At 44.5% G+C, this 25,816-nt stretch overlaps 1 protein-coding gene across 2 annotated transcripts in view; it reads right to left on the minus strand.

Annotated features, from left to right (window-relative positions):
* NT5C2 (5'-nucleotidase, cytosolic II) overlaps window positions 1–3,809 on the minus strand; it is a 101,848-nt gene extending 98,039 nt beyond the window's left edge. Inside the window, exon 1 of one of the 2 annotated variants that reach the window (XM_045853779.1) lies at window positions 3,751–3,809. The gene's annotated coding sequence lies outside the window, so the exon portion shown is untranslated. Of the gene's footprint in view, window positions 1–3,459; window positions 3,478–3,750 lie in introns of those variants that run through there. The other variant, XM_045853777.1, reaches the window with a different exon arrangement.
* Window positions 3,810–25,816: the final 22,007 nt, after the last annotated feature.

Below are 25,816 nucleotides of genomic sequence, written 5' to 3' on the forward strand. Positions count from 1 at the left end.
GTCAGGGCACATGCCTGAGTTTCAGGTTCAGTCCTGGGTCAGTCAGGGCAGGTTGAAACTGATCAATGTTTCTCTCACATTATGTTTCTCTCCCTCTCTTTCTCTCCCTCCCTTTTCCTCTCTGTGAAAATAAAGAATCTTTTCTACAAAATGGGAACTCTCACAATCTGCTCATGGAAATTTTGTATTTAGTACTTTGGAAAATAATTTGGCATTATGTAATACAGTTGAAGATCCTTTTACCTATATCTAAGAATTCCCCAGGTTTAGAATTCTCTCTCGCACATGTAAACAGGATGACATATCCAAGAATGTTTCTTACAGCAGTTAAAAATAGCAAAAAAAAAAATCAGAAATACCTAAACATTCATAAGGATACATCTATCAACATGGATATATATCAAAAATCAATGTTGTTATTATCAACTAGACAAGTAATAAGTTTGAAGAGGTTGTGGAGAAAAGAGAATCCTCATTCGCTGCTGGTGGGAAATGAGGAAATCATCATTTGCTACTGGTACAGCCACTATGGAAAACAGTCTGGAGATTCCTCAAAAAAGTAAGAATAGTGTTACCATATGATGCAGCAATCTCTCTCCTGGATATCTACCCAAAAACCCGGAAAATATGCATTCATAAAGATACATACACCCCTATGTTCATTGCATCATTATTCACTGTGGCCAAGACCTAGACACAACCCAAGCGTCCTTCAATAGGGGATTGGATAAAGAAGATGTGATACATACACACAATGTAATACCACCCATAAAGACAAAATACTGCCATTTGCCTTGGATGGCCTTTAACATGGATGGACCTTAAGGTTGTGCTACGCTTTGCCAAAGCGAGAAAGGCAAGGTGGAACCTGCCAAAGCACACGATCCCCCAGAAACTACAGGTGCTCAGATCCTCTCCGTGTGCCTGGCGCTGGGGAGCTTAATAAAATTCCTTAAAACAAAACAAAACAAAACAAAAAGAATATTATGCTAAATTAAATAGCTAAGAACCATATGATTTCACTTATATGTGGGATACAAAACTGAAACTTGTGGACACAGACAGCAATGCGGTGGTTGCCAAAGGGAAGGGGATGGGGAATGGGAAGGACGTACTACTATACGGTGACAGAAGACGGTTTGACTTTAGGTGGTGGGCACACCGTGGAATATGCAGATCTAGTGTCACAAAAAAGTACACTTGAAACCTGTATGATCCTATTAACCAATGTCACCCCAATAAATTTAGCAATTTTTTAAGAAATGTTGAACAAAAAAGCAAGTTGAAGAATGACGCATATGTTAAACAAGAGTGTATGTACTTTTGTGGATCTATACATATTATGGGAATAATAATTACTGACTTCTATGACTGTGTTTACCACTAGGAGAGAGCAAGGTTGGGGAATAAGATAGCAAAGATTCATACAGGCTACAACTGTACCTGTAATTTGATCCCTTCAAAAAATGTACAGGGTCCAGCAGAAGGCTTGCTTTAGTGTGGCTGGAAGGGTATGTGAATGTCTGGCATGAAATGGACAGCAATTTGAACATTTCATCTAGAATGTCATATTGTGTGCTTTAGTGTGATAATGTTACATTACAGAATTACATGCTTATGATTTTGTAATAAAAAAAGGGGGCATTATTTGTGCCAGACCTTGTATAATGAAAAGCAAGCACAATTAGAAAATGGGGGGAAAACACATGAACTAAATATAAGGGTCTATAATTAGACAATCATTACATTCTTTTCTGTATGTTCAAAATATTTCATATTTCAAAGTAAATTTAGCTTTTCAGAGGCTGTGAAGAAGCTGGGAAGATGGGAGGTAGCTAGGACACGGTCTCATTGAACTGGAAAAGAGCATAATTATAAATATGACAAAGCTGTTTTTTTTAGTATTTCACTTAATTCCACTTTTTGGTATGAGTTAAGCAACAAAAAGACACATTAAAAACACATTTAGTGTGCTTGCTTTCCCCACGAAACAGTAGAAATAACTTAGAGACAGATGAATAAATTATCCCTCCTAAGACTCCACTTTAACTTGGCTTTCCTTGGGCATGTACACCTAATGTCACTGCAGCAAGGCTTGCAGTTAACGTACGAAAATAGTATCTCTATAAACCTTTCTGCAATTATAAACTTTTGGAAACTTGCAGCTGACTGTAAATTTTCACACAATGGAATCAAATCTTAACACTAAATGAAACCTTACAGAACATCTCCTTCAGCACTCAACTTTACAGACTAGTTGATTACTAAACTCTAAGTTCTGGATTAGTGAGGGCAACACAGCAGCCTATACTGCTGAAATGCAGTGGCTTATATTGCAACAGACATGCATTTCAGAAATAAAGCCTGTGTGTGCTACCACCAGCCCAGCATGTGGAGTTAATTTTAACTGCTAACTAGCTGTGTCTTCTTTAACTAAACCTCTTCAGGCCTGGACGTCTTCATCAAGAGAAATCTAATTATGGTTGAAGTGTCGTGGTAAATATTTAAAAGACCTGAACAACACGAAGTCGCCACGTAATTGGCACTGTTTCAATATTCTCTCTTTCACAGTACTGCCAGCAACGTTTCCATCCGCTGCCTTGCGAAGCAAATGAACAGTGAAGAGACATCATGAAAAAATCTGTCTCCAACAAGACACGCAGGCGCGCGCGCGCGCACACACACACACACACACACACACACACACACACACACACGAGAACCCTGAAATGGTGACCAGTCATTGCAGAGCACTGTACTTTACAACTCTCAAACACAACGGCCCAAAAGACGGAAGCACGGGGTGGGGGTGGGGGGCGGGATAAATCTGACACCAGCTCTACCTCCTGCTTCTAAAAGCTTGAGGCCTACTGGAGTCAAACCCCCAAAATGTGCTTACTACTAATGGTTCAGGCCTCATATCTGCATCTCACTCTCGGCTCTCCGGTTTTAGAGGTCCCGGGAAAGGGAAAGGAATGGACCGCCACTGAACAGCTGACCCCAGACTTGGGAACCATCTGGAAATAAGTATGTTTTCATGGCGGCTTGCCATTCGATGTGAGCTTTCCAGGAAGTGCTGCAAACGACAAAACTGCGTGCGAACTGTCAACTTCTTGTGGTTCTTACAAAATGCCGTTAGCCTTACACCCTACCACAGCCTTGCATCCTACCACAACGGCCGCTAGCTTCTGGGGTCGACCGGGAAAGGGCAAGGGGTGGGAAGCCCGGGTACGCTGGGCGGAAAGGCTGGCCTCGGGTGCGGATGGGAGGACACCCGGCGTCGCCCAGAAAAAGGCAGACCTAAAGAGGTGTTGCCCCGAGGCGGGATAGGGACTGCCGCCACTGTGAGAGAAATGCCGGAGCGGGGGGAGGGGGGCGGGGGACGGGCAGGAAAGAACGCAGCGAGGCTTGCTAAGAAGAGGTGAAGGGCCGCGATTCGAAGCGAAGGCGGGTCCGAACCTGCGGAGCGGAGAAACAATGGCGCGAGCGTGACGTGAGTCTGGGGGCGTCGCCGCAGCAAGGAAGGGGCTGCGCAGGGGCGACCAGGGTCTGCAAGGCTTGCGAAGACGCGGGCGTGGAGTCGCGGGGCCCGCAGGGCGCTCGGGCGTCAGAGAGAGGGGCCTGAGGGACGCTCGGCGGGGGGGCTGCCCCCACCCCGAGGAACAAACTAGGCCACGAACCCTCCTTGTTCCCATCCTCGTTGGCTAGAGCCCTCCTTCCCCTCCCGCCCGCGGATGCCGCTTTACTCACCGTCCGCACCGCACGGCTGCAATCCTAGCGCGCAACTGCCGCAGCCGCCTAGGCGCGCACCCTCCTCCCGCCGCCTGACCCCGCCCCCAGCCCGCCCCCGGCCAGGGACCGGCGCGCTGTTCCGACCCCCGGCTCCGCCGCAAAACCAAACTGCAGCGACACTCCCTAGCGGCGCCACCCGAAAGGAGCGGCGATGTGGACCTGCGCCTCGGTTACTCACACCGGTCCGGGGTTCTTCAAACAAGAGCACAGCGGTAGTTGCGGATCTGTGGGGTGACGCACGTTGATAACCTTCACATGTCCTTTGTGTCTACATCCCGAGGCCTTCTGCGGGAGGGGTCCCTCAGCAGGGCGCTGGACTACCTCGCCGGTATCTCATGCTTCTCGACTTACTCTCTGAGCCTTTCCCTTAGTGGAGGGAGGAGGCATCATTTTTCACAGTCACAGAATCTTCGAATCCGACGGACTTCAAGGCCCCTCGGGTCCAGACCTCCATATCAGGCCTGAATCCCAATGATGACCAGAAGTACCCGCTTTGGAGTCTGTCAAAACTGTAATCCAAGTTCCTCTGCTGACAAATTGACATTGGGAGGGTTACCTGACCTCACAATACCCAGTTCTCTTATCTGTAATACTGGCATAGATAACAGTGGTACCTACATCATAGGGTGTTGGCAGAATGAAGTTGAGCATTTTTTTCATATGTCTGTTGGCCATCTGTATGTCTTCTTTGGAGAAATGCCTGTTTAGGTCCTCTGCTCATTTTTGTAATCAAATTGTTTGGTTCTTTTGGTGTTGAAGTTGTATGAGTTCTTTTTATGTTTTGAATACTAACCCCTTGTTGGATGTATCATTGGTGAATATCTTCTTTCATTCAGTAGGTTGTCTTTTAGTTCTGTTGATGATTTCCCTTGCTGTGCAAAAACTCTTTAGCTTAATGCAGTCCCATTTGTTTAGTTTTTCTTTTGTTTCCCTTGCCCAAGGAGACATAGCCAAAAAAAATATTACTAAAAGCGATGTCAGGGAGTTTACTGCTTATGTTTTATTCTAGGAGTTTCATGGTATCGAGTGTTAACATTTAAGTCAATCCATTTTGAGCTTATTCTTGTATAGTATAAGAAAGTTGTCCAGTTTCATTCTTTTCCATTTGTATTGAAGAGACTATGTTTACCCTATGGTATATTCTTGCCTTCTTTCTCATAAATTGACCATACAGGTGCAACATCACTAATCATCAGGGAAATGCAAATTAAAATCATAATGAGATATCAGCTCACACCTGTCAGGATGTCAGGATGGTTATCATCAATAAATCCACAAACAACAGTGTGGCAATTTTGCGGGGGAAGGAGGTGGGTGGGGGTGGGAGAGGGTATAGGGAGGATAAATGGTGATGGAAAAGATAAAAGTAAATAAATAAACAAGAAGTGTTGGTGAGGATGTGAAGAAAAAGCAACATTCATGCACTGTTGGCAAGATTGTAAATCGGTGTGACCACTATGGAAAACAGTATAGAGGTTCCTCAAAAAATTAAAAATAGAGTTACCACTTGACCCAACAATCCCACTTCTGGGTACTTGTCCAAAGAAACGCAAAACACAAACTTGAAAAGACACATGCACCACTATGTTTACTGCAATATTATTTACAATAGCCAAGATATGGAAGCAACCTGTCTATGAAGACACAGGATAAAGATGTGGTACATACACATACAATGGAATATTACTCAGCCATAAAAAAAAGAATATGAAATCTTGCCATTTGTGACAATATAGATGGGCCTAGAGGGTATTATGCTAGGTGAAATAAGTCAGACAGAGAAAGACAAATACCTTATGATTTCACTCATGTATGGAATCTAAAAAAAAAATAAACAAGCAAAAAAAACAGAAACAAATTCATAGATACAAAAGTTTTGATGGTTGACAGATGGGTGAAAAGGGGGAAGGGATTAAGAAGTACAAACTGCCAGTTATAAAAACAGGATAGGGGTAGAAAGTACAGAATAGGGAATATATTCAATATTTTAATAACTATGTACAGCATCAGATGGGTAGTAGGCATATTACGGTGATCATAAGTTATATAAGTGTCTAACCACTATGTTGTGCACCTGAAACTAAGATAATATTGTATGTCAACTGTAACTGAAAAAAAAATTTAAAGGTTTTATTTACTTATTTTTAGAGAGAGGGGAAGGGAGGGAGAAAGAGAGGGAGAGAAACATCCATGTGTGGTTGCCTCTCGCGCACCCCACACTGGGACCTGACTCGCAACCAAGGCAGTGCCCTGAATAGGAATCGAACCAGCGACCCCTTGGCTCTCAGGCTGGCACAATCCACTGAGCCACACCAGCCAGAGCTGACATTTTAAAAAAATGATTAATGAAAAAGATAATGGAAGGTCCTCAGCACAACCCTGGCACACAGCACTCAAGGAATGTTGATGGACCTCCCCACCACCCAGCACCAATTTGCAGCTCAAAAAGACAGAAAGCCCACTATTTCCCAGCAATGCAACCCGTGGTCTCAGCAGTTCTGAACAGTTCGAAAGTGTTTCTGAAACTTCTACCCTCTGACCCAAGTCCTATCATTTGGAATCTCAGAAAATAGATCTAATCTCTCCCTTGACCTTCTTTCTACTCCAGACCAGTACCTCCCACTCCTTCTATTTTTCCTCCTTTGACTGGGGTTTAAAGGTCTCTATCCTCATACTCCTCATGCACCTAGTCAGTCTGATTGTGGCTCTTTGGGAGTATGTCACCCAAAACTGAACCAAAAGTGTATGGCACCATCAGAATAAAGAAAGACTAACTTTCTCTTTGTAGGACTTGCTGCTTTGCATTCACACAGTAAAGTTCTTGGCACCTGCTATTGACTAACTGAGCTTGCAGTCAACTAAAACCTCCAAGATTTTTAGTATGTGCTCTGTTGGAACATTTCTACACTGTCTTGTATTTTTGAGCCAACTTCAGTTCAGGTCAGCTGAGGACAGGCCTTGGACCTCTCACGTACTAGATTTTTCAAGACACATGGAAAAAAGGAATAGAAGTTGGAAATTAATCTAAAGACAACACAACCAAGGTGCGTTTGGAAAAGGCCAGGGTTTGTGTCTAAAGATCATGGTACTGTGCAAATTATGTGTGTGTGTGTACACAATGTGATCTCAACTGAGCAAAAATATGTACATACACACACACACACGAGACTAGAAGGAAACTGGGTTAATAGTGTTTTCTTTAAGTGACAAGACTTGAGGTGGTTTCTATTTATGTTTTTCCATAATTTCCCAGATTGTCTATGTTGTTTACAAGATCTGTCCAGAAAAAGTCCAGCCACAGTTGATATAATGAGAACTGTTTGCACCACATTGATGTAACCTGGCAGTCAAGGACAGTGGACTGGAGTGTGCATGTGCAAACAGTGACGACTTCACCGAACTAGTCAGTGGGGGTGGTAGATGCAATTGAGTGAGCATGTGTACTGTGTGTCTGTCACATTCAAAATGCCTGAGTGAATAAAGCAACGAACCTGCATCAAATTTTGTATTAAGCTTGAACATTCCTCCCCAGAACTATTCGGATGATTCAGAAAGCCACAGCTATAGGCAAGTGGTGATTGGCAGCTTCATCACGACAACACACCCACCCATTCATGCATCACGTCCTGCACAGAATTTTTCTGAGAAGCATCAAATCACCCAGGTGACTCAGCCCCTCTATAGCCCAGATTTGTCACCCTGCTACTTCTGCCTTTTCTCAAAACTAAAATCACCTTTGAAAAGGAAGAGATTTCAGACCATCAGTGAGATTCAGGAAGATACCACAGGACAGCTGATGGCGATTGGGAGAACTGTGTGCGATCTCAAGGTGCCTACACTGGAGGAGACTGAGACATCATTGTCCTAAGTACAATGTTTCTTGTATCTTCAATAAATATCTCTATTTTTTGTATTACATGGCTGGATACCTTCTGGACAGACCTCATATATTATTTTTATAATCAAGATCTTTGCTTCAGAAAATCAGAAAGATTTAAAATATCAGAGAATTGTAATAACTCAGAAAAATGAGAAACAAAGTGATAACATGTAGTAAAAAAACATTTGTAATACATAAAACAAAGGTTTTGTATCTGGAACATATAAAGGACTTTTAATAAATCAATAAGAAAAAATCCACTAGAAAAATGTGCAAAGAATATAAATAGGTAGTTCACACAAAAGGAAGTACAAATTGCCAAGTAAATATACAAAACGATGCCTAAGATCAGTAGTACCCAGGGACATGGAAATTAAAACTGTCACTGGCAACAATTTTCAAGCTTCGTGATAGCAAAAGAATGTAAACTGGCACAGGGCAACTGGACATCTATTAAATCCATGTGTCAGCAATGCTATTTCCAGCTATCTACCATAACTCCATGTGGATATGGAGTTATGTACAAGAATAATTACTATAACATTGCTCATAAAGAAAATTTGGAATCAACCTAAATGCCCACCAGTAGGGGAATGGTTAAAAGGAAGAATACTCATATAATGGAATTTTGTAGAGAATTTAAAAGAAGTGACTGATCTTATGTCAACATAGAAATATCTCAAAATTATAATCTTGAATGAAAACAGCAAAAGATATACAAATATAGCTGATATTGTTAAAAATTCTTCCCCACAATGCCTAACCTAACTTCAGTCGAATCATGAAAACTCATCAGACAAACCCAAATATTCTACAGCTCAGGATATTCTACAAAACACCTGAGCTGGACTCTTCAAAAGCATAAGGTCAAGGAAAGGCTGAGAACCGCCACAGACTGGAGGGGACTAAGGAAACAGGACAACTACATGCAGTGGGGACCCTGGGTGGATCCTAGAACGGAGGAGTTCGTCAAAAAACTGGTGAAGTTCTAATACAGTCTAGTTAATAATATCGTACCAATATTATTAGTTTGGTTAATAATATTGTACCAATGTAAATTTCTTAGTTTTGATCATTGGACCAGGGTTATTATATAAGCTGTTAACATTAGGAGAGCCTGAAGGGTATACCGAAACCTTCTTTACTATCTTTGCAACTCTTCTGCAAATCTATAATTATTTCAAAATAAAATGTTAGCCCTGGCTGATGTGATCTCTCCCTGGGACTCTGTGCTGTGGCCTAGCAGCTAGTGGTGTACAGGGTGTAGTTTTAATGTTTTAGAACAGGGGTCCCCAACCCCCGGGGCCAAGCGAAGCTCGTAGCTTGCTGGAGCTCCGCCTCTTGCCTCCTCCCTGTCCCTTCCGCAGCAAAGGAGCTGGAAGCTCACCTGAGCTCCGCCTCCTGACATCCCCACCCCCACCCCCACAACTAACACTAACACCCACCACTTTCAGGAAACCGTCCCCGGTGCCAAAAGGTTGGGGACTGCTGATTTAGAAGATAAATGTATTCATGTATTTCTTTTATAGAAAAAATATATTTTAAAAAATGCAAAAGAAAGCAAAAGGATAGGACATTTGGCTTCAGGACTTGGACGAGTAAGACAAGCTGCAGCAACTCTGAAACAGCCGTCTAAGAGAGGTTTGGGGAGCCTGAGGAAGCGGCGAGGAGCCGAAAGCAGCTTGCTTGGGGTCTCTAACCTAACACTGCCTGAAGGGCCTGGGCAGTGCTTGGCAAGAGAAGCCACCCCACTGTGGCCTCGGATGGCCTCTCACCAAACGTCCTGCCCAAGCACCGCTCGGCTGTCTCTCTCCTCCAATCAACACTATTTCCCCATAATCCCATAAACTCGGTGTCACCCAGAATGGGAGCTGCACTTACAGGTCACTCATCGGTTCTCCGCTTCCTGGCAGGAGCTCTCAGAGAAATGCAAACATTGCTCAACACCCTGGCCTGGGGCCTAGAAACAGCCTCCCGCTGCCCAGAAACCTTTCTGCCAGAACGCCTTTGGTCTGAGTTCCTTCCAGTCAGGTCGGATTCTCTTTTTATCCCTCTTACTCTGTTAGCAAAGGGTCCACACTTACTGCGGTGAGTGCCAGGGCAGACGCTATGCGAGGAGATAATCGGAAAATACTTGGTCTAGATAAGAAATGTCTAATCCATCCTGAGAGAGAGGACACACGTAATAAACAGGAGCTCCAGCGTCTCTCCAAAAATACACATGGAGCTCCTACCTTGTGCCTAACACTGATCAACAGAGATACGAGTTTCTGCCCTCCCGGAGGTTTCCACTTGGGAAGATGGGCTTTAAATAAATAAACAATTATTCTACCACCATTTGGGTGAGTGCTATGTAAGAAAAGTAAAAGGTGCTGTGAGGGTTACGTTTTGGAGTAGGGAGAGGGTCAGGAGACATCTCCCTGAAGAATTACATTTCAGCTGAAACCTGAAGGATGAGTGGGGCTTAAGTACCAAGGGAGAGAGGGCTTGGCTTGGAGGAGTGGGGAATTACTGAAATGGGGACCAATAGGTACAAAGGCCCTAAAGTCGGGATGAGCCTTGTATATCTATGGAGTGTTCAGAAGCCTAGCTTGAAAGGGAGAAACTGGCCAAAAATGGTCCTGGAAGGAAGCAAGTGGACCTCGCAGGGTGCTGTTGGCCATGTACGTGATCTGGAGCCTCGCCTTAAGTGCCAAGGAGAGTAATTGAGGGCATAAAGCAGAGGAGGGGCAGGGATCAGACCTGCATTTTAAGTGAATGGAATGTAACCAACCAATCAATTGCCTCATACATTCATAAAAATTAATTCATTTGAATCAAGCACAAATTTCTCAGGTGCATGTTGGAAACCACCCTTGAGTTTTTACAAAGTGAGAGACAATGTCTTCAACACTTACCACAATTATTTTATTTATGGAACACCTACCAGGGGATAGACACTGGAGATCCCACTTGATTCCCCAGCTACACTTTACCCCAAAGTAGCTGAACATCTATTTCAAAAATCAGACTGGTAAAACATGAAGGGATTATAACAGGGTGTGGCCAAGAGGGGGGCCCAAATAGGGATTTGTAATGGGGTCTAGAACTCAACATGTCCAGGAAATATTAGAAATATATATATATTGTCCTCACCCCCACAAGTCTGAGCTAGAGGAAGGGACACATGGAGCAGGGCCATTCAGAGTTGTGTTGTACAGCAACAGCTTTACAGCTAACCTCTGGCATGGTCATTTACCATATCTATAACCTTTAACGGGTTTCATGGATATGTTAAATAGCTGTGGCCATGCTCTGAGCCAGGGGGATGCAAGGGACTTTCACCCAAGATGTAACTGGGGGTCATGTCCCCCTGGTTACAGAGCCTACATGAAAGCTTGGAGATGATTGGCTTCACGCCATGGGGCCACATCTGCCCAGACTTACTATGGCAGCCCAGAAAAGCTGGAAGAATACAGGAATGCTGGCATGTGTAACTGATTGTAGGAGGAGTCAGAAATGGGGCTGCAGAGGAAGATTGGCACAGGGATTTAAACTCAGGCTTGGCAGCCATATGGAAAGAACCCTGCAGCTTTGGCAGAGTGGGAACCCCAAGGCTTTGGCGAGAGCCAGGACCATGTGGCTTTGGGGTGCTCCCTTTTGCCACATGGCTTAGGAAGCAGGAGAGACTTTGCCTGGAAGAAAAGGGGTGAAAGGACTCTTGCTGGTGGGCCTTAAGAAGGTGCCACATGGCTTTGGATTAACTGGAGATCGTGGTGGAAGCACAGCTGATGGTGTCAGGAGCCTGAATCACAGACTTCTACTTCTTTTCCTGAGAAATGGTACCCTGGACTGGGCAAAGAGGAGAAGGAAGGACTGTGTGCATTTGTGGGTATTCTAAAGAACTTTAGTGTTTTAATGAAGATATTAAGTCATTACTCCAAGTCTGTATAACATTTAAATAAATAATTCCTTTCCTTTTCACCAATCTCTGGCATTGAGAGACATCTTTCCTGTGGCGGCGGGCAAAGCGAACCTAGTACAGGGGAGGAACCCCCGGAGAAAAAGGGGGGATCCTTTCGGCAATAGTACATTGTTCACCTCCCCCAGGCCTGTTCTGTAACAGTATGCCAGATTAATAACCCCAAAGAGCTTCAGAGTTTCAAGAGAGATGGATTCCTGAGGAGACAATAGAGTCAGAATCAGATACTTAGAGATACTACTTCCTACCTGCTACCACAGGTATAATAATAAAAAAAGTAGGGGAAGGTAAGCGTTGGCAAGGATGTAGAGCAATTGGACCCCTCTTGCATTGCTGGTAGGAACGTAAAATGGTATAGCCTCTGTAAAAAACAGTTTGGTGGTTACTCAAAAAGCTAAACATAGCTCTGGCTGGTGTGGCTCAGGGGATTGAGTACTGGCCTGCGAACTGAAAGACTGTTGGTTTGATTCCCAGTCAGGGTACATGCCTGGGTTGCAGGCCAGGTCCCCAGTTGGGGGCATGTAAGAGGCAACCAGTCGATGTTTCTCTTGCACACTGATGTTTCTTTTCCTTTCTCCCTCCCTTCCCCTCTTTCTAAAAATAATTTTTAAAAAAAGTTAAACAGAGAGTCACCATATAATCCAACAATTCCACTTCCAGGTAATATGCCAAAAAGAATTGAAAACACAGACTCAGACAGATACTTGTATACCATCACAGCAGCATTATTCACAATAGCCAAAAGGTGGAAGCAACCCAAATGTCCATCAACACATGACTGGAAAAACAAAATACACACACACAATGAAATATTATTCTGGGGTGGGGGGGGGGGGTCTCCACCTGCAGAGTTCCCCCAGCTGCTGCGGATGAGAATAAGCCTACCAAGACATGATCTGCTTGGGAAGGAAAGGCTGGCTAGTCTCTCAGAGGAGAAAGGTCTCGAGCTTCTCTCTCAATGGGCTTTTATTGAGTTTAGCTTGCAGAGGGATGCAGATCAAAGAATGGAGGTATGGTTTAGAGATAACACTTCTGAGATCACGGGGGTCCTTCAAAAGTCAGGGTCTGATAGACAGGGTGACGCCAATTGGCTGTAAAACCTTGGAAAACAAACACTTACCACAATTCACAGGCCTGCAGTCAATCCACTGAGCCACAACAGCCAGGGCATGAGTGGATTTTATTTTAATGCCTTTTACAAGGCAGTATTTTGTGTTTGGACCCTTAACATTTAAATTGAGGACATTCTTAGCAAAGCAGGTTTCACAGGACTTTATGCAATCTTTCTTAGGCCTGATTGCCTCCCACTGGGAACCACTGGTTCTAGCACAGGGCTGCACCCCCTTCAGCATAGTTTCAGGCTTGAATCAGGCAGGGGAAGCAAGGAAGCCAAGAGATTAGGAGACTTTTTACAGATAGAATGAGGACACAGGCTATGATAAAGCTGAGGGGTGGGGGTCTTTTGTCCCTCCTCTACAATCCCCTAAATCCTTCCCTGATGGCCCCTTCATGACTGTGCCTGTCTTAGGTTGTTCCTTCCTTGAGGAATCTTACCCATTGTTGACTATCCAGCCATCCTCCAGGGGCCAAGCAGGGTGAAGTAAAGGGGGCAGAGGCTGTGCCCCTGCCAAGAGGATAACTTTTGTCTCCTTAGTGGCTTATAGTCCCAAGGTCCCCTAGCCATGGAGCCTTTTCGCCTGTTGGTGGGAATATTGCTCCTGAAACCAGGCAGGATGGTTCCCAACATTATTCAGTCATAAAAAGGCGAGGTTCTGGTACCTGCTAGGTACCTACTACACAGATAAGCTTCAAAAACATTATGCTAAATAAAACAAGCCAGACACAAAAGGACAAATATATGATTCCACTTATGTGAAATACCTAGACCAGGCAAATTCTCAGAGGCAGAAAGTAGATTAGAGGTTGCCGGAGGCTGAGGGGAGGGAAGAACGAGGAGTTGTTGCTTAATGAACACAGAGCTCCTGCTGGGACGACAAAACAGTTTTGAAAATGGACAGTGGGGATGGTTGCACAACACTGCGGAGGCACTGCCACTAAACTATACACTTGAAAAATGGTTAAAATGGCAAATTTTATGTTACATATATTTTATCACAGTAAGAAAATTCAAAACACTTTCAAAAAAGGGAATCAAATACATAAACAGGACCATTTTCTCCAAGTTCATCAGGCTCCTTCCAAATTGACACTTTTCCGTTCCTGGTCCCCATGCCCCTGCGTGTACTGTTTCCTCTGACTAAAAAGCTTCTTTCACCTTTGGAACTCTGTTCTTCCTGTGGGCCGAGCACAAATGTTACTCACAGAGGCCTTCTCTAAGCCCTGCAGCCCGGTAGTTACTTTCATGCTGCCCTGTGCCTTCCCTTGCTTTGCCTTGCCTTGCCTTGCCTTCCCTTGCCTTGCCTTGCCTTGCCTTGCCTTCCCTTCCTTTGCCTTGCCTTCCCTTCCTTTGCCTTCCCTTCCTTCCCTTCCCTTCCCTTCCCTTCCCTTCCCTTCCCTCTACTTACACAGCTGCAATTAAATAAGCATTTGGGTGATCATATCTTTAATAGTTGCCTTCTCATTAGGTTGTAAGCATGATGAGAGGAGGGACAGTGTCTGTCTTGTCCACTGAGAGGGGCTACAGTGCCCAGCCCAGGGTCCGGTACACTGGGGGTTCAATACATATTTTAAAATAAATTAGTAACTAAATGAATGTGTGGTGGGGTTGAGTGGGTTTTATTATTTTAAAAAAATTTTTAAAAAGATTTTATTGCCCTGGCTGATGTGGTTCAGTGGATTTTGTGTCAGCCTCTGAACCAAGGGGTTGTTGGTTCAGTTCCCAGTCAGGGCACATGCCTGGGTTTCAGGCCAGGTCCCCAGCGAGGGGCACACAAGAGGCAACCACACATTGATGTTTCTCTCTCTTTCTCCCTCCCTTCCCCTCTCTCTAAAAAATAAATAAATAAAATATTTTTTTAAAACCTCCCCAAAAGTTTTTATTTGTTTTTAGGGGGAGGGGAAGGGAGGGAGAAAGAGAGGAAGAGACACATCAATGTGTAAGAGATACATCAATCGGTCGCCTCTCGCACACCCTCCACTGGGGACCTGGCCCACAACCCAGGCATGTGCCCTGACTGGGAATTGAATTGGTGACCTTTCAGTTCACAGGCCTGCAGTCAATCCACTGAGCCACAACAGCCAGGGCATGAGTGGATTTTATTTTAATGCCTTTTACAATGCTGTAAGTTTGATTGATTTTTTTAAAAGGAGGCACACCAGGGCTCTCATTTTTATATCCCTGTGCTCTACCTTGTGAAGTCGACAGCAGTCTCCTGGGGCAGGAGCCTGAGTAAATAAGTCACCTGCACAATTTGTTTCCAGGTGTATCTGATACGTCACCGACTGTTCCAACCTTGGTCTCTAAATGTCCATCTGAACAAGTGATGTTATTGGACTTAAAATGGAACGCTTCTCCACTGTGACACCAGAACCAGCAGCCCCTCTACCAGAACTACAGCCCACCTGTCACACATGTGGGTTAAGCAGCAGGCATATGAAACACTAAGGCATAGTAACGTCGGAATGAGAAAGAGCATTTACCTGTCTGTTCAGAAAGCCAATTCTCTGGTAAGTGCAGGTAAGCCTACAGCCTACAGTCTATTTTCTTCTCTTTTTTACTTTTTTACATTTTACATATAAAATGCATAAACCAGAGAGTGCAAAGCAAACTGGCGACTGTAAGCATTAGAACACTTATGACCACATGTAACAGGAAAAGCCGTTAAAACAGGCTTAAACAAAAAGAAAGTCCAGAGGTATGGTAGACTCCAGGGTACCTGATTCAGTAACCGACGCTGCTATGAGGACCATGTTTCGTCTTGTGCCCTGCTGCCTGCAGCACAGCCTTCATCCTAAAACAGCTTCCCCTCGTGCTTGCAGAAGGGCTATCAGTTTCCCTGCTCGTGTCAACGAAAGAATGAGGCACCTCTCCTCTGCCACCCCCTCCAAGTCCTTCCCTTCAACATACTCATTCCCATGGAATGAGTTAGGACACACGTCGAACCTCTGGACCAATAATCACTGCCACACAAGGAAAATGCAGTGATTAATCATATTTTGTCACTGGGGGATGGAAGGGAGATCTGAGCAAAAGTGGGATCTTTGACAGGGAGAAGGGAATCCTCCACAGACAGTCACAAGTTTTCACAACTAGCAATCCAGAATCTGCCCAGAATTGGAGTTACAAGTACGTGTTAAAGAAATACAAAAACAACACTTTGAATTTCACACATCCAGTCATGCGCTCATTCTTAACCCATGTTAGAGTTAAGAACACACTCTCATCAGCAACAGTGGCTCTTGACGGCCACGATTCTCAGGAACATCAGGAAGCCTGGATCCTCAGTGGTGTTCTCTGCGCAGTGCGCCTCCCTGGAGAGAGAACAGTACTTCTCAGTGGTATCAGACACTCAGTCCTGCGTCTTAGCCATCCTCTCCAGTGCTGGCTCCTGCTGACCCCTGCATGGGTCCCACCCTAGTCCTTCCAAATGATACTGGACATCCACTTTGTCTTTTTAAGATTGGGCCTTTGCAAGCGAGAGAGTAGCCCTGGTTCTCAGACCACAGGGGTGCGGCCTCACCCAAGGATACATACACAATAGGGGTTTGATTGGGATTTGTAACGGTAATGTATTATTTTCTTCAATCAGTGTTTCTCAAAATGTACCAGGAATAAGGGTTGCCTGGGGAGCTGTATAAAATGCAAATTTCAGAGCCTATCCCCATCTCTGGCCAGGTGGCCTGAAAAATTGAAATTTAAACAAATTTCCAGCCCTGGGTAGTGTAGCTCAGTGGATTGAGCACGGGCTGTGAACCAAAGGGTCGCAGGTTTGATTCCCAGGCAGGGCACATGCCTGGGTTTTGGGCCAGGTCCCCAGTGGGGGCCACATGAGAGGCAAGCACACATTGATGTTTCTCTCCCTCTCTTTTATATCTCCCTTCCCCTCTCTCTAAAAATAAATAAAATCTTTAAACAACAACAACAATAACAACAACAACACATTTCCAGCTAATTCTGATGCAGGTGGTCCATGTGTTCTCTGACAATGCTAACTACCTACCTCTTGACTGCTTGTGACAGTGATCAATGTTGCCATGGCAGCAGCTGATCTGAACCACCTCCTGCTGCCTGCTGCCCAGGCAACAGCTGACTTTTTAGGTCTCTTCCTTGTTTGCTAGCCCAAGGTTCCACTGAGAACAATAGCCTTCTGATATGGCAGAAACTACGATTGACCCAAACAAAGAAACTGATTCATGGCTGCAGAATCAGGGATTAGAAACTCCCACGTCACCTCACGTTCAGAACACCAGTCTCTTAATCCCCTTTCTTGGCTCCAGTTCAGACACCAGATACTTGCCCTCAGTGACTGCATTTCCTTGTCAGGAACCGGGTTGCAGTCCCCGAGACCCACCCGGTTTTCCAAGCCCGCTGCTGCAAACTGGGGTCCTCCCTGGCCTGGCACCCATAGAACTCTTGTAATAAGTGTCTTATTAAGTTAAAAGTAGATGTTCTCTTATGTGAGTGACAGATATGTTCAGTGTCTCAACTTTAGTTTGCAGCAAACCCAAAAGAGTTCTCTTCAATGAGTTTTTAGGTCAGGTAGATACTATCTGAAAGAAATTCCACAATAAGAGGAGAGAGACGAGGTTAAGTACTAGGATCTGAATCTAATTCCTTAGCAGGTATGGTAAACAGAACAATGGCCTAATCCCTGGAACCTGAGACTACTTACAGTGACACGGCAAAGAGAATTAAGGTAGCAGATGGAATTACGTTTGTGAGTCAGTTGACCTTACGTAGGGAGAGTATCCTGGATTTTCCAGTGGATCCAATGCAATCACAAGGGTTATTGCTAGCTGTTCAAATGGAAGGGGGCCATGAGCTGAACACCTGCAGACTCTAGAGGCTGGAAAAGGCCAGGAAACTGACTCCCCTGGAGCTTTCAGGAGCAACGTGGGAACACAGCCCCGTGACCCCTTGATCTGAACCCACCGAATCCCGTTTCAGACTCCTGCCATCTGGTTCCCAGGAGCCTTGTCTTTGAACCAGGTAAACTGGTTCTGAAAACCTGAAAAATCTTAAAAAAATTTTTTTAAAGGACAAATTATATTTTGAAGAGCCAAATTCATGTACATTTATTTTTTGGTACCTTCAATGTTGTTGTGCTTTGTTTGTTTCCCCTTTTTTTTCTTAAATGAAGGGTAACATATGGACACATATGCTGAAAATGCAAACATCATTTTCAAAGTAAACACACCATGTGATCACTGCCCAGATCAAGATATAAAATACAATCAGAAGCTTCAAAACTAACCTCATGCTCCCTCCCAGGCTCTACTTCACCTCCCACAGATAGTGAGCACGCTGACTTGTAAATCCGTACACATGTATTTGTGCCTGCTTTTGAACTTTATGTAAACGGAGTCACACAGTATGCATGGTGCTGTGGCTGGCTTCTTTCACCCAACGTTATATTTGAAAGACGCATCCCTGTGTGGCAATCATCTGCCTGTTTTTATTGCTCTATAGTATTCCACTGTGTGCACATAACACAATTCATCCATTTTTTTTAAAGGGAAATTGTGGATTAAGAGTGCTTTCACCCCCTTACAGGACTTCTGGCTCCTTATCTGCTAATAAGTAACTATAAATCTCAAAGCAAAGACAAAACATCCAGACTTTGCCAAATATATTTAACCATGAAGCTTTTTTTCCCTATAAGTATCTCATAAGACTAACACTTTGTAGGACATGGTTCAGGAAACCCTGGTCTGGAGTGACAGTTTTCAAATTGTGTTCCTCAATAGTGTGTAAGGAGTGAGAGTGAGGTCAGCTGGATCTTACTTCCGCGACAACACACCTGCACTTTTATCTGTTTTAAGGAGGGATTTCACATGGGGGGTGTGCATACACACGTATGTGTGCACATGCATGTGTGTGCATTAACTGTCCATATATCTATGTTTGAAAAAAGGTTTGGTTGCTTTAAAAAAATGTTTGAAAACTACCAACGCGGGCTCTGAAGGACCTCTCATCTCAGAAGGCCTTCGCACAGACTCAGGTTCCATGCTACAGGGCCTTGCTGCTGACCTTACCCAAAATTCATTGCTTTTGCCACTGTTGTTTTGCCAGGCTCAGCCAAGGGCCAGCTGCCTGCTCTGATTCTCCCAGCAGTATGGTGGGGAGGGCTCAGAAGAGATCGTTGACAGCAGCTCAATACAGATCGGACAGCTTAGTTCATACGCAGCTTCTGTCTATGGAGTCAGAGGCTGAAAATAGATCATTACGTGCCACGAAAGCCTTGAATTCCTTCTAACCAGACAGCATGGTGTAGGGATTAAGAGCATGGACTCCGGAGCCAGACTCCCTGGCTTCAGGTTCAGGTTCTGCTGCTAACTAGATGTGACCTTGGGTGAGTCTCTCATTATTCTCATGTCTTAGTTTCCACATCTTTGAAACGAAGTTGAAGGTAATAGCAGCTACCTCACAGGCTTGATGAAGATTAAATGAGATCATATTTTTACAGCATGTGAGATGGGGCTAGGCATCCAGTAAGCACTATATAAATGTTCATTAAATAAAACCAAAGTGGCAATGACACTTTTCTTTCTACACGAACTTACAGGTGGCAAAGCCCAACTACAAGCATTTTAATTCTTTTACTGTTTGATGTTCTACCACCATTTTCAAGGTTAGGCTCTCTCTGTGGCCTCCCACACCCCTGAAGAGTTGGGGCACATGGCCCTCCAAAATTGTGAGTGTTCCTGGGATTCTTTGGATCAGCAATATTTCAAAAGCAATTTTGGGCATTCACATAGGGTGGCCATCTTTTAACCATGCCATTCAGGATGTGAAAATAAACTACAGTCTACTATCATTAATATTTCACAAAAGGCAATTTTAACACCAAAAAAGTAAGAAGGGCATGTTCTCAGAATGAAGGACAGGGCTTTAAGTTAAACTGAACTTAGTAAAAAAAATCACTCCCTTTTCTGGTTTTTCCATCCCATGTATGACCCAGCATTCGGTTAACATTGCCCTGTGTGGCCCTCTGAGTGCTCCTGGACACACTAGGTACATTAACTAAACACCTCTCTGGATGTCCAAGCCTCAAAGCCACTACTACACACCCCATACTCTGCAAAACTGAAGGCATCTGTTAATGACTTCAGAGAGTGCTGCTATGTTCAGAGGTGGAGAGACCACAGGGGAGTTGGGAGGAATTATTTTAGTTGATCCCTATTGCATCTGATGGGACCATTTAGAACCTTGGCTCCAATTTTAAGGACACAGGAAGGACTCTGAGCCACCTGGGTATTTTAGAAAAGCTTTCCAGTCCTCCTCCTGTCTTTCTTTACTTTCACACGACTGCCACACTCACAACACTCTGGCACCAGAGTGGTATGTGGGGGGTTTCCCCACATCAAGCAATACCAGTGAGGCATCTCACACTTTAACTCAATTCTGACACTATCTACCTAGAGAGAGTGCCAGAACCCACAGATCAGAGGCTCAGTCCCACAAGAATGCTCCTCACTTCAGATGCCAATCACAAGGAGTAGGTCCCCAGGTTACCCAAAACTTCTGTCCAATTTGTAGCCAAATTGGCGGTTCTCATTTTCAACTCCTTGGATTCAATTATGTGCTAGAACAGCTCACAGAACTCAGGGAAACATGTTTACCAGTTTGTTAAAGGATGCAGATGAACAGCCAGATGAAGAGTAGCCACTGTGTCATACAGGGCAAGGTCCGGGAGCATCCTGAGCACAGGAGCTTCTGTCCCCATGGAGTTGAGGGCACCTTCCTCCCAGTATGTGGATGTGTCTCACAACCTGGAAGCGCCTTGAATTCCATACTTGTTGGATTTGGAGGGAGGCTTTATCACATAGATATGATCATTAATTCTATTTCCAGCCCTTCTTGCTTCTTAAGAAAATGGGGGACAGGATTGAAGTTTCCAAACTTCTAATCATGGCTTGGTCTTCCCCATGACCAGCCCTCATCCAGGAGCCCACCCAGAGTCACCTCAGGAGAACAAAAGATACTCTTATTGCCTGGGAATTACAAGGGTTTAAGGGGCTCTGTGCCAGGAACCAGGGAGGGAAACCAACATACGCATGTATGTTTTCTGTTATCTCAAACTTAGAAAAACTTAGAGTTTTTCTTACCAGACACAGTGAGAGAGGCCAGGAGGGGGAGTCAGGACACAGAGGCTATCGTGCTGAACCTGCTGCTGAGCCACTGTGTAATTTTTGGTTTGGTCCTTAACCATTCAGTGGCTTGTTTTTCTCTTCTGCAAAATGGAGGCAGTTCCTGCTCTGCACTTCTCAAGGTTGCTTTGGGAATCAAATAAGTAATGGCTGTGGACATGGTGTTCAAGTCCTGTAAATAAATGATTATTTGTGACTCTTAGCCACTACCTCCTCCTAGTCCCAAATTTCCCCAACAAGTTTATACCAAGAATCCTTCCCTCTGTTACTGTTGAGTTCTGCCCTGCCTGGTCTCAAGAATCTGTAACCGCCTATGACTATGGCTGAGTAAGAGGCCTCTGAACCAGGAGACTCTATGGAGACAAAAACTTATTTCCCTGCCGTGAACACTGCCTGTTCTAATGCCTGGCTCTCTTTGCATGATCAGCAGTCAATGACGGGTAACAATTCTCTAGGAAAGAGCATGAATCTAAGACAGACTCGATCATGTGGGAATGCCCTAAGGGAAGAGACTCAGGGGGCTGTGGAAATGAAGGGGTGATCGACATCGACCCCTGCCCCCTCGGCTTTGTCAAAGCCTGAGTCCTTGAGAAATCCACGTCTCCCGGCTGCCTTTGTCTCCTCTGCCCAACTCAGGCCTGCGGAAATAACAGGGGCAGGGTAGTCCAGACCAGAGTCGGCAGACCCCAGGGGTAATCAGGCCTGAGACATAGAATATGCAAAATCCTGTGAGACCTGCTTGCTGGAGGATGCTCTTTAATTAGAATATGAAGGCATAGGCAGGAAATGAAACTAAGTTTTTAAGTCCTGTAGTCTTTTTAAATGATAAAACACCAAAATCTCTGGCATAGGATCCCAGCAGGAAATCTGCCAGTGCCTTTCAAAGTTAACTACTTGTAATTCACAAACTGTATCTATATGTTTAATAAAAGCCTGCTTGAGTGGGAGAATGAGGCGCTCTCCTTGAGAGAGGGTGGCCGGGGCACTCTCCACTAGAGAGAGTGGCCGTTTCGTCCTTATTTCCCCACAGGACTCGGTTGTTCCTGTGTAAGTTTTTCTCGTGTTTCGATGAGCATCCACAGCAGGGATGGATACTGCTGGCCAGTATCCTCCACATATTACCATAGGTAGTTAGCTAATTATTAATAAAGGAAGGGAGCAAAGGGAACTAGATATTAAGCCTGATTTACTAGGAAGTTGAATAAGACATTAAGCCTGCTTCACTAAGAAGTTACAGCATCGACAGACGCCCCAGAAGACCACTGCATCCTCTGCCCTCAGGACTTAATCCCAAGGCAATCCCTGAGCAATCCTCGAGTGAGCAGGAAGAATCTTTCTGAGGAACTGCTGGCCCAGTACCAGGTGATTGAGAGGGATGTGAGGAGCAATTTTTCTGCTGGATAAATGCACAGTACAAGCTATGATGATGCAGGGCAGGTAAGCACATGCACCGTAGAAGGTCCTTCTAACACGAGCCATGTGCAGTAGGAGCCAAGATGGAGACCACAAAGGGGAAGTACCTCGCCTGGGAAATAGGTCAGATTGGATAAGGGACATAGAACCACAAAAGATGTAGGAAATAGATTATTTAAGGGGAGGGCCTAGCATAAGCCCATGAAGGATTGGAAAACTGATTAGTTAGTTTCAAAAGGCACCTGGTCCTTCCCAAGCCTGAGAGAATATGATTGGCCTGACAAAGGCAAGTTCTGTCTCTTGCTCACTCACCCGCTCACTCAGTAACACGTGTTCATTTGTGCAGTCCTGTGCTTGTACGTTCTCTCCATAGACGCCATGAGGGCCCAGGAGCTATGTAGATTCCAAGCACAGGCTCTGAGCATGGGCTGTAAGTATAAGCTTGGGTCACAGCAGGACAGTGCCAGCCGAAGTGCAGCTGGGAGCAGAGGCTGCAGTGGACTAAGCTTTGGCATGGACTAAACCAATGGAACAGAATTTCTGGACCCTGGCCCTTCTTCTGGGCTTGATGAAGACAAAGCTGGACTTCTTCCACAGTGGGACAGAGCTGTACCAGGGACAGTCCTTTGTGATTGCTCCAGCTTCAATAAATCATACCACACCTCATCCTCCCACATGTGGTTACCAAAATGCTTTTCTTGCAACACCAGAAGGACCCAGTTTCCACTGGCAATACCTCCACCCTCTCCTTTAGCCTGACTAGGAGTCCACAGCATAACATTCCAGGATAGATTCCTAGGCCTTGGGTGAGAGCAGTGCGGGTAGGGAAGAGACAATATTTTCTATTTCTCAGGTGCCCCAGGTCTGTCCAGGACGGAGGGCACTGCAAAAGATTAAATATTCAGGAACCCACAAACGCTCTTGGAATCCTAGCTTAGTGAGCCAGTTTGATAATGCTTCCTGCTCAACCAACAAAAGATGACAATGAAGACTGATGGGAGACATTCCACTCCCCAGACTCCAGGGAATCCTGGCAGCTCAACTTTCCGATGTGTTATATCTGGAAGAAACTTTAGAACGGTGGTTCTCAATTCTGGCAGAACATTAAAATCACCAAGGGAGCTTTTAAAAAATACCAATGCTCAGCTGTACCTCATGCCTAATCTTGGGAGACAGACCTAGATATCAGTATTTTTTTTTAAATTTCCAATTGCAATTGACATACAATATTATATTAATGTCAGGGGTATAACATCATGATTAGACATTCATATAACTTACGAATCGATTGCAGCAATGGCTAGTAGTACTCATCCAATGCCATACATAGTTATTACAATGCTATTGACTGTATGACCTATGCTGCACTTGACATCCCCATGGCTTTTTATAACTGGCAATTTGTACATCTTCATACCTTCCCCTTTCTCACCCATCTCCCCAGTTCACCTCCCATCTGGCAACCATCAAAATGTTCTCCGTTAGATGTCAGTAGTTTTAAAGCTCCTTAGATGATTGCAACATGCGGCCTAGTTTGAGAACCACTGTCAAATATAACCCAAGACCAACACCTCACTTTACAGAGGGAAAACCTGAGGCCCTGAGAGTTTAAGAATTTCATAAAAGTCATACAACTGATCAGAGTTTGAGATACCAACTCAATCAATTGATGATAATAACAGCTAATTTTTATTAAGCATTTACTCTGGGCTAAAGTAGGCACCAAGCACTTTTAAAACTTAATCTCAATTAATTATCACAATAATCATATGAGAAAATGAGGCCCACAGAATTTAACTAGTTTGCTCAAGGTTAAAGCAACTAAACCATGGCTGAGACCCCAGTTCAACGGTTTCACCAAGTTTGAGCAGCATGCAGAGGACAGGATAGGGATAGGGCCCCTGCCTTTAAGGAATCCATCATCTACTCAGAGGGACAGGAAACAGGAAAGAATTAAAACACAGTCTAATAAGCGTTATAGTAAAACTAAACAATGGAAGACCAAAGAAAGCACCTAACTTCAGGAAAAGTAAAAAAATCTTCCCAGAGGAGAAGGTACTTGAAGAAGTCTTAAGAGAGGAATGTTTCCTGGCTGGTGTGGCTCAGTGGATTGAGTGCCGGCCTGTGAACTGAAGGGTCACCAGGTCGATTCCTGGTGAGGGGACATGCCTGAGTTGTGGGCCAGGTCCCCAGTTTGGGGTGTGTGAGAGGCAACCGATTGATGTAGCTCCCGCACATCAATGTTTCTCCCCCTCTCTTTAAAAGCAAAAGGGAGAGAGATGAATGAAAGGTTGTGTAGTGAAAAGCAAAGAGAGTGAGGAAGTGGGACTAGCAAGTGTAAAGATGTGGTGATGTCCGAGAACATGGTGAATGTCAGAGCTACTCGGAATGACTGCATAAGGACATTTGGGTGGAGTTATTAGCAAGAGGTAAGACTGAAAAAGTATATAGACTAGATCATTAAGGAGTTTGAAACAGGAACCATTAGAGGAATAACAACTGGAGGGTGAAATGATATAAATTTTTTGTATTTGAAAGCTCATTGGAAGATAGGACACCAAAAGCACAAACAATAGAAAAGATAGATAGAATGGACTACATAAAAATTAAAAACTTTTGTGCATGGAAGTACACTATCAGAGTCAAAGGGCAAGCTATGGAATGGCAGAAAACATTTGCAAGTCATATCTGATAAATGGCTGCTATCTGGGCTATGGAAAGAATACCCACAAACTGACAACAAAAAGACAAACAATCTGATTCAAAAATGGGCAAAGGACTTGATGTCTCTCCATTGGTCCCAGAGCCTTAACGGGCTAATAGATGGAGGATCTATTTATGGCTTTCTCCCAGCTATAAAGGAGAGAGAAACTGGACAGCATTTACCTGTGGGAGGGAAAGAGCCGGAGGAAAGACAGAAGGTGTAAGAAAAGGAGATGGTGATGGGGCAGAGTGCCCAGGGTTTAGGAGAGGCAGAGCCCAATGCTGGGTGAAGGATTGCCTCAGACAGGAGGAGGAGCATCTCCCTGTGGAAGGGGAAGGAGAGGAGGCACTCCTGGGCTGGGGCTAGGAAAAGAGATCCAGCGAGCCATGACGTCAGAGGGCAGGGAACCGGGGAGTGGAAGAAGTTGGCAGGCTGAAAGCAAGGAAACTCCAGCCAGAGACTGACAGGTTGACATTTCTGAGCTGAATCAGTCTTGACAAGGTGCAGGGTGTGTCTGGCTGAGGTGGCAGTTACGTCACTAGGGTTAAGAGGTCAAGAATTATGAACTGGATGATCCTCAGGAACAGATCAGAGGTCGGCCAAAAAGACTACAGATTCCTTCCTGGTCGATTCAAACAGATTAAGAGAAAGCAGTACCTTGGCTTGACACAGCCACATTTGGGGATTTGAAAAAAACATTTCTAAGTCTTAACTCATGGCTAATCTAAACACCAGTTGCCAAAATATAAATCCATCGCTTCTTCAAGGGTAGACCAAATATTTAGACCAAGTTAAC

This window comes from Phyllostomus hastatus, unplaced genomic scaffold, assembly GCF_019186645.2.
Source record: "Phyllostomus hastatus isolate PE091 unplaced genomic scaffold, TTU_PhHast_1.1 phas_scaffold_1066, whole genome shotgun sequence".
NCBI classification, from domain to species: Eukaryota; Metazoa; Chordata; class Mammalia; order Chiroptera; family Phyllostomidae; genus Phyllostomus; species Phyllostomus hastatus.